At 33.4% G+C, this 16,352-nt stretch overlaps 1 protein-coding gene across 2 annotated transcripts in view; it reads right to left on the bottom strand.

Moving 5' to 3' along the window:
- The window catches only part of LOC138306353 (uncharacterized), a 155,902-nt gene that overhangs the window by 74,681 nt on the left and 64,869 nt on the right, over nucleotides 1–16,352 (bottom strand). Inside the window, exon 1 of one of the 2 annotated variants that reach the window (XM_069246792.1) lies at nucleotides 1,329–1,409. The exons of the other annotated variant lie outside the window; for it this stretch is intronic. The gene's annotated coding sequence lies outside the window, so the exon portion shown is untranslated. Of the gene's footprint in view, nucleotides 1–1,328; nucleotides 1,410–16,352 lie in introns of those variants that run through there. 2 annotated transcript variants of the gene reach the window in all.

The following is a 16,352-nucleotide window of genomic DNA, read 5'->3' as shown; positions in this document are numbered from 1 at the left end:
ATCCAGAAACAATTTTAGCAAAGAATTGTCTGCCCCGTTTTTGATTAAGGAGTGTTGAGTAAGTAACGACACGGTGATATATGTTGATTTCTATCAAGTTAACGATGTACTTCTCTAGGAAGTCAAAATTTCTTGTATTAAACTTTTTTTTCTTTTATAGATTTTTGGAAATAGGAGTTCATAACATAAAGAAAATGTGCAACTAGCAAATTGTTACAGATATTAATAAATTGTATTTGAAAATCTCATAATTCCATTGATCTTTGTCGAAACGGGACTTCAACAGGACTAAAACCGTAGAAGAATACATCCTTAAGTGGAATTGGAAAGTGATAAAAAAACAATTACTGGCGACCTGTACGATAAATGGGTACGTGTACGAATGCTTTCCTGCACATGTCCGTCCAGGTGAGAGCGCTTAACATTCTGAACACGCCACAGGTATCAGGGAACGAGCAAGATCAAGTAATTTAGGTATATTACAATACTATAACATAAATAACAATCATATATTCAGTATACTCCACCGGTTTTATAAACTTAATGATGGTATACCAGTACTTTTCTTTTGTATCAAAATATCCTATTGTTTTTCTCAAATATGAAAAAAATGTGTCATGAATATTCGAGATGGCGCCCATTTAAATGACGACATCCCAACTTATGCAATGTTAACATTTTGATTTCTGATCAGAGGGTAATAAGGGTTAGGAAAAATGGTTTGGATGTGTGTTTGTGTGTGTGTGATGGTAAGAGGGTGAGTGTGATTGTGTGTGTGTGTATGAGTGTGAGGGAGGGTATGTGTATATGTGTGAGGGTGTGTGTGTGTGTGTGTGTGTGTGTGTGTGTGTGTGTGTGTGTGTGTGGGTGTGTGTGTGTGTGTGTGAGGGATGTGTGTGTGAGAGAAAGAGAGAGAGGGGAGGCATGTGGGACCCTCCTAGACCATGATCTATAAAGTTGCATACTCAGCAATACTAAAATCGATGGAAATATCGATATTCGACTTTCATTTCCGAGACAGTTCGTACACTTTTAAACCCGTACAATGTGTACAATATTAGTTGTATATCATTACCGCATGGCATAAGATGACCTTTCTAAATCTCATTCGAATTGATGATGTTTTAAACTGAGAAATGAATAGTAGCAACATACGTAAAGGTTATCTTCCCATCAAAAACTTATCGGACTCAATTGCAAAATTGCAACAAGGTTGTCTGGTATGATCGTTGTAATAAGACATCTATCATGCTCGATGCTAATGAACAGTGCTTAAGTTAATAATTTAAAATCTACTACTTTAAACGAAAGAATATCAGTATATTAACCTGATCAAGACTGGCACCTTTGTCTAGAAGCAAAGATACGATATCAGTCCGACCTGTCCTTATGGCTGTCTCCAATGCGTTGGACTGGAAAATAAATGTGATAATAAGATGTATGTACACAATAGAAAATGATATGATAAAAGTTGTATGTACACGATAGAAAATAATATGATAATAATTTGTAAAATACGTTTAATGTTTATTTTTAAAATTCCACCTAGCGCTAGGCTAGTTACAAAAAAAGCGTGAAGGGCATCAATATTGATACTGTTTTCATATGTTGTTTTTGAATTAAACTTGTTACAAAAACATAAGATTGCAACTGTCATCACGAAGTCGAGTTTACAATGCGATGCTTATTTAGTTTCACACTCATTTCAAAATGTTAAAAATCCAGAAAAAAATAATAAAACAATTATAGCATTTTGATTACGGTCAATACAGGATTATATCGACCACAGAAAAAATATCGACCTCGGTCCATATTTTTTCTTTGGTCGATATAACCATGTATAGACCTCATCAAAATGCTATATTTGTATAATATACAATTAGGAATATTTGTGATGTTTATGTTTGTTTTCGGACCTTTGATATTGAATTTAATTAGCTATACTTAGCACAAAGATTCCAATTGGTTTTTGCTTCTTAATTGTATTGGATTTAGTTATTGAAGTGTCAATAAACTACGATGGCCGATAAATAACAAGGATTGATGACGTCATAGTAAACAATACACTATGACGTCATAAGATACACATATTAGAAGTCACACTTAGAAATTAAGTCGAATTATTTAAACCTGGTTTTAATAAAGCTATATACAAATTAAAATGAACTATTTAAACCTGGTTTATACAAATTAAACTGAATATATATATATATATAGATAACTGAATATGTTTTATTCACTTAAAATCAGTGATACAAGATGATTTAGGTTGATTCAATATGACGTCTATATGTCCCCATAATTGAATAGATTGTGTATTTGAATTCATCTTTTCGATTTTGCTGGAAGCAATTTCAATTGATTGACCATTTCCAAAGGTCACCTGGACCCAGATGGATGTTGTCAGATCCTCTTTTCCAACGTAGTGATAATAAGAATCTGTATTTTAATCAAATTGGGGAAAAAAACATCACGACGGTAACTTTTCACGGTTTAGGAGTTTAGAAAGCACTCAACTTTTTCATAAACATTGTATATAGTGGATTCATGAGCTGATTATGGGCAGTTGATTAGAGACCCACTGTTCGCGCGCTTCTAAGATTTGTTTGACGTTTCGGTGATAGAGTTCTAAAGATCGGTTATTGAACATTTTGTATTAATATTTATTTTGGTACAACATGATTTCTATGAATTAAATACTTTACTCAACATCTTATTGTATATATTTAAAGCACCCAAACTTATGCTAAAAAACCTCCAATCAAACTTGCCGGTTTGATACGGTAATAGTCTTTTTCGTTTATCAATGTGTTGATTTTATTGTCCGTGGTTTGCTCGTTGTCTTGTTAAAACTAGTTATAGTCCTTTTTTCAATTTCTCCATCGGTACTTTGAATCATTTTCTTTATGAGCGTTGCTTATTTTATAACATATTTGAATACAAATCCACAATCCACTGATTGTGCTTTGCACAGAACCAGATTGTATTTCTGTCTGAATATTTGACAGAAAAGGCAGATGTTTGCAGCAGTGTAGAATTGTGTCGAATATTTCAATGACAATGTTATTGTAACGAAGCTGCGGTGCGCTTCGTTGCTATATTTTCCGGAAATTATATTAACCGAGACTTTGGCGGGAATTTGCTGGGCACGAGATCTCGGGACTGCGCCGAGACTTTCAGTTTTCTACCGGGCCTTGAGAGGCGAGGGTTGTGTTTTTTGAATCCTATGTAATTTTCATATATTTGTCGCCCATCCTTTCCCTAATTTGCTGTTATCGTATAGTATGGAAATGCATTAACATTACTGTGTGTGTATTTTTTCGCTGTCAGTCGATATTTTTGCTATATTTTTGAGTTTGAAATACTTGTGAAATTGTGCAATGTCGGACTTGGCATGTCTCGCTTTTAGACGGGTTTCGATAGTATTTAAAAGTCTTCACTCTTGTGTTGAGAGCCGTTGGTAGTGGGAGCATCCTGTGTTGAGTTTCGGGGTTAAACCGTTAAGGAGATTTTGAGAATCTTCGCTGGAGAACGGTGTTTGTGAAATTGAAGGTTAAACTATCGATAATCGGCCCGGTGTGTAGCGCCAAGTGCTCGGTCTTTCATTGATGGGTAGGAGTTAATTCTGATAGCGAAAACGTGAGAATATTAGCAGCAAAACTGTCCATTACACACTTACTTCCCACTGAGCCACGCGGGTATTTTCTTGTTGTCGCCTTTACACATGTTACATATTAATAAACTGTAAAATGAATTTGATGTCGTCCATTGTCCATACTCACTATTACCTTTAAATATTGTAGCGAGACATAGAATCTTCAAGCTAACGCGGCAGTCGAACCCAGGGCAAAACAAATTAATTGTATCATTCTTACTCTACGCTAATGACTACGGTCGTAGCGAAACAAGTCGTTACATTATCATAATCTGGTGCGAAGGCTTCTACAGTCGCTGTATAAATGGATATTCGAAACTGAGCGAGGATTACCAAATACCACTTGCTGTATATAAATTGGCAGGTACAAATTACAGTAGTAAAAATACAATCGCATGTAATCGACCTGAGGTACAAAGTCAAACGATAAGCTTCAGCGTGCACATAAGAAAAATTTGAAAGACTGGCGTCATCTGTGTATTTTCAAACCGTAATTTAATTTAAGTTTATTTTCTTTACTTGTGTATCCCTATTCAATTTATAATAACAAATTAGAAGACTTCAACGATTGGAATCCCAGTTATAGAGGAAACAGATATTTTATTGTGTATAGCCAGGTGTTGTTTACATCATTTTAAATCATCCGCGCCATTCGTCATTTAAATGTATGTAAAGTGCACGTGCCGCACTGACCACTTTGTCCACACTCTATTACCGGCCTCTCCCCACCGCACTCTCACTTCACCTCTTGACAGGAACGGACGTCCCTGTCGAGCTCAACCCCAGCTATCACCATTTTCACAAAGAGCCAAGAAGCCCTGGTAAGTATCTGTATGAAAGTGTTCATTAAACGTAATTCATCATGTAAAATATAATATGTCCATTTTCTTTCCATTTATATCATCGTGTGAATGACGTGTGAGAGAACCAATAAAAATATATATTTGTACCAAAGACAGCTTCCCTTATTATTTTGGGAACCCATGCTACTTGTGTATCCCTATTCAATTTATAATAACAAATTAGAAGACTTCATTGAATCCCATATCATAGTGGAAACAAACATTTTAAATGTAAAGATTAAAGCACTCAATTATAGTTTTGGCCGAAATGCATTCCAATTCAACTTTGACTTGGTAAAAGAACGCTCAAGGAACAGAAACAAGATAATCTACTGAAAGATGGTATAGATTGCAACATGTAAGAAAGCATTCATCCAGAAACAATTTTAGCAAAGAATTGTCTGCCCCGTTTTATATTAAGGAGTGTTGAGTAAGTAACGACACGGTGATATCTGTTGACTTCTATCAATTTAACGATGATGGGAAGTCAAAATTTCTTGTATTAATTTTTTTTTCTTTTATAGATTTTTGGAAATAGCAGTTCATAACATAAAGAAAATGTGCAACTAGCAAATTGTTACAAATATTAATAAATTGTATTTAAAAATCTCATAATTCCATTGATCTTTGTCGAAACGGGACTTCAACAGGACTGAAACCGTATAAGAATACATCCTTAAGTGGGAATGGAAAGTGATAAAAAGCAAAGGGTAGATGATGATAAAAAACTTTGAAAACCAAGGAAATAACACTTTAAGTGACAAGACCTTACACATTTTGGAAAATATAGGGAAGGAACTCGAATCACTAGAGGAGTTCATCAATAATAATGTAATACTGTGCAGAAAATACCAACATGGTGATGAGAGAAACATGACAAGTAAACAAAGAAATGTTCCAAAATATGCAGGATAAACAAGATGAAATATTTAACAGGACTAATCGGAGGTCAAAGGAATGTCACAGTTCCCAAATAGGTAGTTCATCTATACTACCCATCAGTATACAGGGACTCCAGAAATGTCTTCCAAAAGGCTTTGCAGTTCTGCCAAAGAGTTATTGCCTTCATCTACTACAAGGATATCTAAATAACAGGAGTAGAGGTTTGTTTTGGTGACAATAAATTGTTGGAATCCATTTCTGTGCCACAGTCAAAGCCAGAATTAATATTATTTGATAGAACTGATTGTGGTGATTGGGGTGGGTTCTTTCTTCAGTTTAATCGAGTATTAAAAATAAATGACTGGCAAGGTATATACAAGCCACGTTAAGTTATGAATGCCTAAGAGATGCTGCATTAAAATTTCTAACGATGTTGCCCACTTAGCTCGTAAGAATATATTCTCGAAAGTTTAGTAAATAAATTGCAAAAGAGATATTTTATATGAAAGAATCAGTTTGAACAGCAAGAAAGAAACTGCAGGGATTTCAGACAAAGATCGGAGACAAATAAGGAATTTTGTTTATTTCACGAAATTTCTAGTGTGTTGAAACTAAAACTATCAAACATTTTCGATGGAAATGCATCTTATCGAAGTCAAACAACACTGTTCATACCTATCTTATACAAACATGTTCCATTGATCATAATTAAACTGACTATTCTGTTTAGTTGTTGAAGCCGTGCCTGTCAAAAAGCATTTTAATTTAAAGTAATACTTAGATTCACAAACATCACGTTACATAATGAATTGAACTAGAAATATGTTAACAATGGTATGATTATGAATTATAACTCAGTTTTACGTACAATTTAACAACTTAAACGCACAAAATACTAAGGTGTACGTACATGTTAATATTACAAATAATACTCTCTCTTAGATACCCACGTTTTCACGAGCTTCTGAGATATTGTTTGACCTTTAAGTGAGAAACGCTCTAGAGATTGTTTATTGAAGATTTAGCATATTCCTTTGGATAACATATAATTACTATGAATTAATTGGATTTGTCAACACCATGTACGTTTCCCTCTAACAATTTCATGATATTCTGGTTCCGGGACATCTTTAGTTGTTAATAACTTTAGATATGAATATCCTAAACTGAGCTTTTGTTTGTTGTTTGTTCGATTATCTTAACGTCCTATTAACCGTCAGGGTTATGTAAGTAAGGAGTTAGTAAATTTATCAAGAATTTTCAAGAATCCAATAACTGTAAGCGCATATCATTTACCTTAGTCGATACTGGAGAACATGTTAACTATCAAACCATATCGTGATATATGTGACTTCCAACTGACTTAGATCAATTTCATTCGTTTTGATAATTACACATTGATTGTTATAATATACAGATTTATACAAAACATGTATTGAAAGTTATCGGTATGAAATTCTTACCGATATTTACGTCGTTTGGTTATGTCAACGGAGATGGTTTGATTGAAAAACTAGTTACTCTGATCAATTTCGACATCGCATGACAATTGAAGGGCGTGCTCGGAAACAAGTATAGCCTACCTCAAAGATGATTGGCCGAAAGAAATACCCGAGTGCCGATGTAACGCTAGCATCTAGGTATGTGTTTGTCCGAAAGACGAACGCATAGCTGAGAGAGTGTTGGAAAAATAAAGCGTTAGTAAATGTAAACCAAAATGTATCTTTAATGTAGTGAAAAATGAAATAGATGTATATTGATTGTATTTATCATTATCTCGTGGCGGCTGTGACCCACTTGATGTTTTGCTTCCTATGTATAATTAAAACAAACTGAGTGTTTAGTCAAATGCATACGACCTTCTAATGCAATGGTGTTGGTCATTAGGGATTAAAAAATGCAGTATTTTACACTGTAATAAATAACATTAGATTCGACATTTCCGTTTTGTTTTTCTTATATTCAAACCGCGAGTTTTAAACTTATTTTAATTTATGATTTCTCATAATTTCTACCCATTTTAGGCATAGTACTGAAATTATATACATGCATTTGTTGAAAATCTGAGACGTTAACCACTTACTGGTAGCCTACATTAAAACTGTATGTACGTTTACATATAAAGGTATTGTCCTCTGACCCATTACATTTTCACAAACCTCCCACTTACAAGATAAACAAGACTTTCTATACGAACTAGGTATATGTACAAATTTTAATGTTCCCTTAGACTGAATTGTACCTTTAACATCAGAAAGAAAGATCTATGAACAAACAGATAATTGTTGAACATGTTATATCTGTAATTTATTGTCAACATCCGGGATCATATGGGTGTATAGTCGGGGTACAATTTTGGTACCCTCACTTTTCCTATTCAAAACGCGGTGAACATCCGACGCCGGCGAAATGTGCACGCCGTGAAATGCCGTTGTCCTGTTCTCACTGACGAATAATCGCCATGTTAACGTTGTTGACGCAGTATATTGGGAAAAGTGAACGGCAAGTGTGATTTTATAAGACAGCTATCGCATCTGATTATGTAACTAATGTCTTACAGTGCCTAAAACCGTTATTAACACACTATGTAATGCAGCGAAAACGTAAACACAGACTCCGGCTCGCACCCCCTACATCTAAAATTCGTTAGCCCAGACACTCTACACATATCCTATCTAAACATGAATGATATTCGAAATATGAGTAACCAATACACTGCAGAAAATTGCTATATTTAAATTTATTTGAAAATATCGTCTGTTTAAAGATTTCCAATGCATTATCATGCAAGTTTTTGAAGCTGAATTAAATATTTTCATGGAGATCTTTATCCCCAGCATGGAATATATTTCTCCACTTTTCTATTAGACTTGGATTTTCTTTTTTAAATTTAATTAAGGTTTTATTTTATATCAATTTATTGGTATACCCATTTAGCATTTCAATTACATCTTTATTTAATTCCACTGTTTCTAGTTCCAATTTCTCAATCCATGATTTTAGTATAGATTTTTTTTTTTTTTTTCATGAGATTCAGCAATCCAATTAGCTTTACTAATTAATATTTTGAATAAATGGTAGAATCATTTACTTTTCCAGCTTCATAAATAAGTCTTTTATTGTTAATATACCACTGTCTATCCAATGTTTAAATATATTTACCCCCCGCATGTGATGTTGAAATTACCCCCATATTATGTCATTTTGAATACTTGTAAGTACTTATATATTATTTGTATTAATATTCTGAAATTTTAACCACGAGTCAAGAATATTTCTGTAAAAGGAGGGAACTTCTTCTGTGTTTTGTATCATTCTTAGATATTGTATTCGCATTCTGAAGAGTAATAATTTCTTTCCAAATTTGTCAAAATGGAATTTTGGTATAACTGTCCAGTTTATGAAGATTGACTTGTTGTATCAAAAAGCCTGTTTACCCATGTTATTCTTAACATTTCAATTTAATTTCATTTATCATTACTTTTCTTTTTATTTTCTCAGGTTTATCATCCCATTATTATCCGTAAATTATTTTTTTCTAAAGCCTTAACCTGTTAAGTTGTTACATGTTGTACTGTTGCTAGGAATGCTATTTTCGGTTTTATCAATGCGTTTATTATAGTTGTTTTTTTCCAATTAATGTAATTTTTCTGTTTTCCGATATTTTTATCAGGTAATCAATAGTGTTAATAGTGTTAATGGTTTTTTCCCCCAGTTAATCTGTTCCACTTCTCTTTTTTGATACCAAATATCACGCTAAGATACTTTATAATTATCTCGTGACATCTTTATCGCATATACATCTTTTTTTAATTTTGTTTTTGCCTAACCAAAGACCTTCAGGTCTTTCTTTATATAACTTAAGTCCAGAATGCATACCAATGTATTCAATTTCTTTTATTGCATTTTTTTATATCATTTGATTTTGAAAACAGTGTTGTATCATCTGCCAACTGTGAAATTTTCATTGTTTTTCCTTTCCTTGTACCTCCTTTAATGCTGTTGTTATTTCTCATTTTAATTGCCATTATTTTAACTGATATTACAAAAATCAAACAACTTAATGGACAACCTTGTTTTAATCCTCGAGATATTTTGTATGAATCTGATATGAAGTTGTTGTTTGAAATACACCCATACATATCGTAATACAGTGTGCGAACCCAGGATATAAAAGATTCTCCAAAACCAAATTATTTTAGCGCGTTAAGCATAAAATCCCATAGGATGGTATCAAAAGCTTTTTTTTTAAATCCAAAAATATGACTGCAGTATCTGTTTCAAAATTTTCTGCATTATCTATTATATCTTGTATTTGCCTTATATTAAAGCCAATAAATCTGTTTTTGATGTATCCATTTTGATCAGAGTGTACAATGCTTGGCATATTTTTTTTTTCATCTTTGAGCTAGCACATCTGCGATCTTATAATCTATATTAAGTTCAGTGATTGGCCTCCAATTTTGTAAAGAAGTTTCATCGCCTTTTTTGTAAATTGAAGAGAGTAGGCCTATTTTCTTCACGATATGCTTCATTTAATGCATCTATTATTATATCTCCTGTAATACTCCAAAAAGTGCACATAGAATTCAATATGAATTATTCAACCGATATTTTAGGCCTATTTAAGGTACGGTTGTTACCATGTTAGGCCAGTCGACTCCTATAATACAATACACGAGAATAGTTACCAGTCTTCGTTTGAGTTCTACATCTACACTTGTACATCTTCACACACCACAAAGAATCAACGACGTACAACCTACGAACTACACAAAGACATAAAACATGGCATGGATGTGACAGAATACTAGAATACACGTGTTACAACTCACCGTTTTATCGATACATAAACCTTACCACTGATTCTGAAGAAATTGTTTAGAAATAAAATGAACACGTTTGAATAAATCGTACCTTATTTGGATCTGCTCCGTGTTCCAGTAACACTTTAAACGATGTCTACTTTATCCCACAACACTGCATATTCCAAGACCTCCAACTTCATAATAGTCATACGTTATTGTATGATCATTAACAAAATCGTAATAGTGTCGCAAAATTATACATGTCTTAGCACATCACATGACATTTTGAATCTTGATATTAGATGTTCAGATAAAAAAGGTTCCAGGACTAAAAGTTGAAGATAAAATTATTTGTGACTCCGATGAACTGAGGAATGTGTGGTGTGAGCATTACAGGCAACTAGCTCTACCATCTGAGGAAAACGATTTTGATGATATTGATATTTGAAGATCAGGGTACAAATGGATATTCAGAACATGGTTGTAAATAGCTATGAGAATGAAGATGGCATTTGTGATCGCTCAATAACTTTAAGAGAAGCTGAAGCAGCAGTCAGAAGTATGCAAAATGGTAAAGCCGGAGGCCACGACGGCATAGTAATCGAACATATCCGTTATGGCGGCAAAAGCCTACTAGAAGCGATTGTTATGTTGTTTAACCAAATACTAATCAAAGAGGAATATCCCGATCATTTTAAAAAAGGCATAGTTATAACACTATTCAAAGGCGGAAATAAAGATAAACTGAACAAAAAACAACTACAGAGACAGTACATTAACATCGGTTCTACAGAAGTTATTTGAAAAAAAAATCTTTACCAACGCATATCAGCTCGTTGTGCCGAAATTCAGTTTCCAAATAAATTGCAACAAGGATTCAGACAGGGATGTGGCAGTATTATGGCCGCATTCACGGTAAAGGAATCAATCTGTCATTACATCGAAAATGGGTCCAACGTATTCGCAGCTTTCCTGGACAATGCCAAAGCATTTAATAGTGTATGGATAGACGGGCTTCTACACAAAGTGTATACAACTTAGGTTTCAATGGAAAATTCTGGAGAATATTAAACAACTCATTTCAAAACGTAACATCACGCGTATTATTTGAAGATAAACTGAGCGAACCCTATCCGGTCAAGCAAGGGTCGGTCAAGGGAGAACATTTTCAGCCTGGATGTTTCTCGTTATGAAAAATGCTCTTTGCGCGTGACCTTGATGACGCAAAATTTGGCCTACATATTCAGACATTACACGTTCCTTGTGTTTTGTTAGCCGACGACACTCTCGTATTGGCAGGTAGTATTGCAAATCTACAAGCTCAACTTTAATATCGTTAGTGCCTATGCTAAAACCTGGAGGCTAAACTATGACTCTTGCAAATCTTCACTGATGCAATTTTCCTCACAAGAAAACGAAATGCCAGTTACCCTACAGCAGTGTGCTCACTTGGAGGCGCAATAATAGAATGGACTAACTCGAAAGTTTACGCGGGAATGACCTTTTGTTCTGACCTTAAAGCTGACGTTGGCATAGTAAACGCGTGTAACAAAGGTAGACGGAACCTCAACAGTTTAGTAAGTGTAGGTATTTATCCTGGCAGGTTAAACCCTCTAAAAAGTGCAAATCTCATTAAGGCAATTATCATACCAGGTATTCTCTATGGATGTGAACTTTGGGCGAATACTACGCAGAAATCGAATGATATATTGAATACAAACAATACGGTACGCTGCGCGAAGATGCCAAGGCTTTTAGAACATCACCCTCAGCTATAACTGCCAGGGCTATAGATCTACCTGACGATATATGGTCGGATGTGTAAGTTAGGAAACTGTATCTATGGAACAAGCTGTGTCGTGCTAAGTCTATTGTTTGGAAAACTGCTCTTTTAATGACGTTTATAGTAGACATTCTTTGTTTATCAGCCGACACAAATACATTAGACTATACCGTCATAACGCTTTATATAACGTGGAAGAACCTCAGACACAATGGTGAAATTGTACGCGTTATGAAGCCTTTTTCAGTTGTACTCTTTGTTCATCTCACGCCTTGTGATATGTGGATAGAGAAATTTCAGTGGAATATCGTTCAATATAAAACGCAGTCGTCGCAGCAGTGAAAATTTATTTACGTTGATAATTGTGGGTACGGGAAAAAAATGTAAAAAAACGCACCTCTTATTTATCATAAATATAATGCAGTTTTCACCATTTTTCCTTCGGACCAAATCCCCTTATTAGGATTGTAACCCTGAAATTTGACCAAAAAATATCGTGGAATAGTGTCAAACTTTACGATACCAGCGTGTTGAGCTTAACGATGCAATTTGCAGACTGTGCAACAAACGAGTGGACAATGACGTAAAACATTTCTTAGTTGAGTGTCCATCACTGTACAAAAGCGGGACAACTTCTATGAACAAATTGTAAACTGTCTTAGCGTAGAGAAATACGTTAGTTTTGACACATTAAAGCCAGATGAAAAGTGTTCATTCATTCTTGGCGGAAGGACACTTATTCAGTTGGAGGATAATCGAATGGCAGAATATGATGGTTGCTCTAAGCAATGCAGTGGAAGGGATGCTTACGGAGATCAATGTACTCCTCAATGACTGAGTTCTTGTAATTATAATGTAAATACGTCCGTTCTGGCAGTTTAAATTGAAATGTTAAAATGACATGTACGCAATCTCGATTCAGAGGAAATAAAGAATGTCTGTCTGTCTGTCTGTCTAGAATACACGTGTTATAACCTACCGTTTTATCGATACATAAACCTTACCACTGATTCTGGAGTAATTGTTTAGAAATAAAATGAACACGTTTGAATAATCGTACCTTATTTGGATCTGCTCCGTGTTCCAGTGACACTTTAACGATGTCTACTCTATCCCACAACACTGCGTAATGCAAGACCTGGAATTTATAATAATGTGATAAGGCTTAATGGTATGTTATTGTCATTCATTAATTTATTTAAAATTTTTTTATCTAATTTCCTCCCCTCCAACTTCATAATATGTCATACGTTATTGTATGATCATTAACAAATCGTAATAGTGTCGCAAAATTATACATGTCTTATCACATCACATGACATGTGGAATCTTGATATTCCCAAGATTATATTTATTTAAGCATCGATATCACTATTTTTAACTTTATCGGGACATTTTCTTTGCAAACTATGTGAATCCACGTGGCGGATTATTCACAAAAGTTTGCAAACAAAATTTATTCTATATATCGATAAAGTTGAAAATATGGTGATGTCAATGCTTATACTTAATTTTTCGGACTACTTGATACAATAAAACACATTTAAACGTACGATTCCATTGATTTTACAATTAATTTCTTTCAAATCAATACACAACGTCGACATCTCTATTGTGACGTCAAGATAACGTCAAGCTTTCTTGCTCGCCATTCTCGGATTTTTCTTCATAATAGTATGACAAAAAATAATCTGCCAACCAGAAAGTTGGACTTAGTATTGAAACACATAGAAATTAATTATATTGAAATTAATACTGGCTATCAATTTCGAGAAAAGCATATCAAGCTTTGTATTAATATTATCTACCACATCCCGACGAAATGAAATAATTAAAGTGTAATTTATTTAGCTGATCATCAGATTTAAATGGTTATTTACTTATGAATCTTTCAACATTTGTAGTATGAAGTCATAGTTATAATGCTACCTATCGGCCCGTAAACTAAATATGACAGCGCGAAAATTTTAATGCCATATTTTAATACCGATAGTAGACTGAATATATCAACTTAAAAACTGTAGAAACGTCTTATCTAGGAACGTGGTATGGCTGTAACTTTTCAAACCACTCTAAGGTACCAAGGTACAAACACTCAATCCAAGAACAAATACTGGTAACGAAAGTTAGTAGATCGATTTTTATGTTACTAGATCTGGGTTATGTGATCTAAATTGGAGCTTTTCGAAGAATATATTAAATGTTAATCATAAACAATATTACATTAGTCTAGTAGAAGAAACTTACACATATAATAGTCTAATAGAAACTTACACATATAAGCCATACTGACTTATATTATTTTGCAACAATGGTATGACAATGTTTTAAAACTGTTGAAAATTACATGTATGCTGCAAATAAGAACAACATGATTTTTTAAATTTGACGAATTGTATAAAGACAGTTTACATGGGGAGTTTCTTACCAATTTATGCGATACAAAATTTAGTATAGTCGAGATGCTGGCAATAGATTAATGTTATGTTGATCTCAATTGGATTTGATACTGGGTACCATCATTGTGTGCACAAATTATGCTCTAGAACAGTACGCATTTTAATAGAATGCGTAAGTAGATACAGATAATGCTAAGTACAAAACGTTTTTTAAAATTCAGGCAAAAGGAAAGATAATATTATGATATGTCATTTACGGAACTGCTGTAGTAAATTTAAACTTTGATCTCTATAATGATCACTTAGCAGAATCACCATTGTGCGAGTGTGGTAATGCATATGAAACCACTGAACATTACTTCTTCTCGTGTAGTAATTACAATGAACAGCGCAGAACTCTCCAAAATAAGTTAATAAATTTTACTCATAACCATTTTGACATTCAAATACTTTTGTCTGGCTGTAATGATTGTAATAATGAAACAAACTTGAATATCTTTCAGTGTACACTAGCTTTTGTATGGGCTACTAATATATTTCATAACATATAACCACCACCAAAATTGTTTTACTTATTGATTCTTCCTTTTGCACTTCTAATTGTGTGATTAATCAATAACTTTGAAGAATTGATTAACTAATCAAGGTTAAAGATACCATACTTTAAATTAATAATTATTAGTGTTCTGAAAAACACTTCTATAATAGCATCTGTTCTGATCATTTATCATTTATCATTTATTAGTTGTAAATTTTACGTATTGTTATATAAATTGTCATAATATTTAAAAATATATGATTAAATACATTTATCTTAGCTACATATCTGTTTAGGAAATTGTTAATATTAATGCATGTGTCATGACAAGTAATAAATTTAAACCAAACTTTATCTCAATATTCTGCAACATTTTATCTTTTTAATCATATACATGAATACAGCAGCCATGGTAGAATTTCTGAATCCCATTGGTAGATGACCATCGGCTTGTAAGCCACATGGTCTGTATCTGGTGGGTGAAGGTAATTTCCTCATGGTCTGCTGCATTCTCATTTCTTTATTATTATACTTTTTGAAAAACAAAATTACTATCTATAATCTCATTAATAATATATGATATATTGTCATAACTTATGAGACATATACTTTCAAATATTTTCAAATACTCTTTCGTGTCATTTGTATATATACATTTTGTTACCAGGGAGAGAACTTACATAGGCACTGCCTGTTGTTCGATCCTATTTCAACTTGTTTATTTGATATAAAAATTTTGTTTGTTGAAATGAAGAAGGCAAAAAAACCCTATAATTTTCTCAATATTTTGTTTTCCATAAAATGTTCGCCCCAATATGCAATTATAATGCGTGCTCATTTGTAATGATGGATGTTACAGAATACCAGAACATACTTGTTACAGTCATCGATTTATCGATGCATCAACCTTACCACCCAATGTGAAGCAATTGTTTAGAAATAAAATGAACAAAATTTAAAGTATAACGTACTTTTTTGGATCTGTTCTGTGTTCAAGTAACACATTAACCATATCTACTTTATCCTACCGTACTGCGTATCCCAAGGCTTGGAATTATAACAATGTGACACGTCTTAGTGAATGTTATTGCCATTAATTTATTTTTTTATCTAATTTCCCCCAACCTTGTTTTAACCATACATTATTGTATGATCAGTAAAAAAAATTGTAACATTGTTTGCATAATTAATACATGTCTCACCCACATCATATGACATGTGATATCTTGATAGTATCAGGACTAAATATTTTAAACATCGATGTAACTATTTTTAACTCCATTGGGATATAAGAGACAAAAAGTCTACGTGGTGGTTTCTCACAAACAAAATTCAGTTTAAACCCTGAACAAGTTAAAGAGAGTAGTAACACCAATGGTTATACTTAGTTTTTTAGACTACTTGATAAAATAAAAAGTTTAAACGTACGATTCTATATTGATTTT

The sequence above is a fragment of the Argopecten irradians genome, chromosome 13, assembly GCF_041381155.1.
Source record: "Argopecten irradians isolate NY chromosome 13, Ai_NY, whole genome shotgun sequence".
In the NCBI taxonomy this organism is placed as follows: domain Eukaryota; kingdom Metazoa; phylum Mollusca; class Bivalvia; order Pectinida; family Pectinidae; genus Argopecten; species Argopecten irradians.
This window is presented reverse-complemented; position numbering and strand designations above follow the sequence as displayed.